This window comes from Ascidia mentula, chromosome 8 (assembly GCF_947561715.1).
Source record: "Ascidia mentula chromosome 8, kaAscMent1.1, whole genome shotgun sequence".
Lineage (NCBI taxonomy): Eukaryota > Metazoa > Chordata > Ascidiacea > Phlebobranchia > Ascidiidae > Ascidia > Ascidia mentula.
In genome coordinates this window covers 17,199,443-17,204,137 of record NC_138573.1, presented here as the reverse complement: position 1 = coordinate 17,204,137, position 4,695 = coordinate 17,199,443, and positions in this window count along the sequence as shown.

Sequence of the window (4,695 nt, the reverse complement as noted above, 5' to 3'; positions counted from 1 at the left end):
TACAGATTGTTTTACGCTTTGTGGGTGCGTTTCACATGTGTTACATTTTTTGCGTATTTGCGCCCAGACTTCTGTTCTTAACTTGTATATGTATAAATGCACACATGCGCGAAACGAAGCACGACATCTTACATGGGGTGATGAACATTTTCAAAGATATTTTGTTCTTGTTTAACAGTTCTGTGAACATAGCTAAATACAATGCTTGACTAAAAAATTAAATCAACAGTGGTAATAGCAGATACTTTCGAGCAGAAAAAGAATCATGGAAATCACTTCCCGCCAAATATTTAAGTCTGTTCGATAGCGCCAGAGAGCAAACAATAAAAAAATAACTGATAGATCAGAAAATCGTAAAGTTTCTAAATTGTGTCGAGTAGACCGGGTTAAAAGTTTCCATAAATTACGACACCACATCTTGCTTGATGTATGCCAAAGCTCCTAAACCAATTTTTTGCACACCTACAAAAATTCTGCAGCACACTTCAGTAAACCTTAAATATATTAACTTGACGCCTATACAAGCTCATGAAGTAAACAGTTTTGCTATTATGACCCAAAGATTTTTTTATCAAAAAGGATGATACGTTTAGGGCGTCACTAATCTGCTTAATCCATAGCATTGTCAGGGTATTCTAATTATGAATTTTGCGTCAGTTGACTCATCGTGCAAACTGCAAATCTGGTTGTTAGCTGCTGGGCTAAACGACTATTCGAAGGTTTTTCACGTTGGGCCTTGATATCGCAGTACGATTACACCGCTTTATGAGCCATAACCAGGATTACAATACCGTGCTTATTGCATAGTTTTCGCATCCAAATGTGCTTATTTTTCCATCAAGTACGGAATTATTAGTGATATAGCACGGTGTTTCAGGTGTGCGTGGGACAAATTGGTTATGAACTGTCAATGGCTAGGACACACTTGCATCAATTAGCACAATGCTCGCACATTGACCTACACACACAATATGCCATCATACACACCTATTATAATGCATATTTAATGCAAAAAATTTATTGCGTATTGCTGGGTCAATCTTTGCGCATTGTGATAAATCAATGCAAATATCGGCTAATAACCAATTTTTCCCACGCACAGCTGAATGAATAGCGCCTTCCAGACAAATGAAAGAAAAAATGAAACTGTTTCTTGTTTGTCAGTTTGTGCTGCTAGTTTGTAAGACTGTTGTGTGAGATAAGTTGCATGCATCACGTTCCGCTTACTGGGGCGAGAAATAGAACAAACCTTAATATATACTTTCAGCAATTGGTTAATTTTAATCATGAACATTCTGAGAGTTATGATCTTTACTTTTCCACTCGCAATTATTAAATTATCCGGTGAGTTTTTCAATCAGAATTAGGCCTAGTTGTTTTTAAACGATTTTTGTTGTTTTTAAATACAAATTTTAGGCTCATCGAGCACATGCCGAGGCCGATCCTTTTTTCTGTCTGATGACAAACGAACTTGGAAAGATGCAAAGGAACGATGTATTGAGCTTGGTGGAAACCTGGCTAGCATTCCTGATGCCGAAACACAAAACAGACTTATTCGTCTTGCAAACGTCAAAAGCATAAAAAGTATTTTGACTTTTTATTGTTTTAAAAATGCTTTCCTCAAACTAGATAATTTGTTTATTTGGTTTAAGGTTGGTCTTTAGCTGGAAAAAGAATTGAGAACAAATTTCTTTGGCCGGACAACAACATTTTTTACCGGCGAATATTAAAAGGTTGTTTTTCGCAAACCTCTTTCTAAATAACAAATATCAAAACATATGCATTGATGAGACCTACAGGTCGAAACAGTGCACAATACTATCAAAAGCTTAGTGATCATAAAAGTTCCAATGCTTCTATATTTCAATATATAAAACTAATAGTATAATATAACCTATGACGATTTTTTTGTAATTGGTGAAGGTCATATATCGTATCCTTATTATTCATGGCACGCCGATGGATACACAGCTTGGTTAAGAAACCAACTACCAGGAAATGGTAAATGTGTTCGCCTTGTAAAACAATCAACGTGGTGATGGTGTGCTGGTGATTGCCATGAAAGCATCAACTACATTTGTGAATTTAAAGGTAGGTAAAAACCATTGCAAACTTTGATGTTAAAATGGTGGGTCTTTGCAGATCAGCCACGAAAAATCGAATTTACTCAAACCAATTACTCTGCTATTGTCGGTGAAAATGTCAAAATTGGGAGGAAAATTATCGGACTTTATGCAGAACCACTTCATATCAAAGCAAATTACAACATTTGTCAACTGGTAAACTATTACAAGGGAGTTAATTTTAGTTGTTATATACATGATGTGAGTCCTTCACAATTTGGTAATATCACAATTGAAGCCATAGGAGTCGAATCGAAATGCAAAATTTCAAAGAGTGCTTTTTTAGTTGAAGGTATACATTTGAAATTTACTTTTTGCTTCACAATACTTAATTCATTCCGTACAGTGCGTATAGAAATTGACAGAAACAGGATAGTTGCGACTAACTATGGAAAACATGAAAATATGAGTTGCTTCTTGTCAGGAAACAATTCTATACCAGTGGCATGGACAAGGTACAAGATGGTACGATGCCAAAAATTGTATTTAACTTTGTCCGTAAAAACTAATTCTTCCCATAGAAATAGGTCAACCTTACATCATAAATTTATATTACCAATTGCATATAGTCGTTGATTTTTCAATAAAAGTAACAAAAACCTTCCTTCTACACGTTTAAGCAGAAATGATGCACTAGTTACATACGCACAAACTTCCAACATATCAGTCCTTAACAAATGGATTGCGTATTCTTCACATAACTGTGAATGATGTGAGGGAATCAGGAAATTATACTTGCATGGGAACAAACGGGGTCGAACTGGAAAGGAAAACTTTACAAGTGTTTGGTGGGTCAGGACATTTGTTCTATGAAATGAACTATACGTAAAGATTTAAATTTATCACAGTTGGTCCAAATATATCTTTGAGCAACACAACAATTGTTGCTAAATACGGTCGACGAATCCACGTTGATTGTGTTTCGTTCGGATTTCCCAAACCAACTGTATCGTGGACGAGGTTCGTGCGCCGTTTTAATCGCTCTGTGTAACGTTACGTATTTTGACAATTAAATCGATGGTTTCTTTTAAAAAGGAACGTTCTCGAATTTCCACTTATTTGATAAGCTTTTTGAAAATGAGCAACCTTGTGCAGAAACGGAAAAAATTATTGGAGCATCGCCGATTTTCCAAACAGAAAACAATGGGCAATATAAGAGTTAAGTTGGTTTGTTGCTAAATGGAGGTAACGCCATGGAATCTGGAAAATATAAATGCAAAGGAAAAAATATTTATGGAAAAGTCACTGGAAATTTAACCTACTATGGTAAGATTTACGTATAGGTATTTAAAATATACAGTTCCGGAAATAGTCACAAGAATAAAATCCATTTTCAGTAAAAATCACCTTGTTTTAGTTAAAGTAAACATCACATTATCCCGAAGAAATTTGTATATGGAACAATGGGCGAATGTTACGGTTGATTGCACTTCGTATGGAAATACCAGGCCTGTGGTTAACTGGTACAGGTAAGGTATTGTAACTTTTTAACAGGAAATGCAAAGGTAAGATGCAAAATATAATGAAAGTGTTTCTGCATTCCATCCTAATAAAAGTAAATCTGAGGTAATATCTTGCTTAATATTGTTTATTAGGCGAGGAAATTTGATGCCCAACGTTTCATATTCGGTGTTGGTTTCCCAGCAAATATTATCACAAGGTCGATACCACGTAATGAAACGTCTTTACTTGACAAAAGTGGAAGCAGCTTATGGCGGTGTTTACGAATGTTGGGCCGAAAACCGCAAGGACACAAAACTGCTGTCTCAAACCAGAAAAGAAATCACTATGAAAGGTAGTAGTGTCCGTAAACTGTTTAAGTCCCAGTTAAACTGATAGATGTATTTAGTTCGTCCAAACATAACGCTTTCTGCATCAGAAATTATTGCGGAAAAGTTTCATCGGCAATACGTTGATTGTGTCTCTTATGGGTTTCCAAGACCTAACGTTACATGGAAAAGGTAAACACATGATTTAGCATCAGTTCAACAAGTTTGTAACTTTGATATTAAATTTTAGAAATAAATCTGTTATCGGAGCTACAACTTCTAATATTTAGACGAGTATTGTTGAAAACACGAAGTATTCGCAAACAGCTCGGTTGATTTTTATCATTGATAATGTAGCGGATTCAGGAACTTACGTTTGTCAGACAACAAATAATCATATTGACAAGGAGGAAAAGGCGTTTATAATCAAAGGTTACAACACTTTTGAATTGATTCAAAATATGGGTCTAATTGTGAAGGATAATAACTCTACCTGGGTTTTTACTTTATTAAAGTAAAAAAAAGTATTATAAGTTAATGACGTGAACCAATCATTTTATGTCATGCAAAACATTCTTTCGAGTTCTGTGTTTCTTCAATGACTTTTTGAATTAGCTTTTGTCTGCGTTTCTACACCTGTACTTATCTTCATGATTACATTTTTTCATTAAACCGAAATTAAAAGTATTTATTAGGACTTGTTCTATTACTATGTGAAGACTAAACAACGATCATACAGACAGCCTAGTTGATGTTTAGTCATAAAAACATATTTTGCCTGACAAGTTATCCTCAGTTTTCAC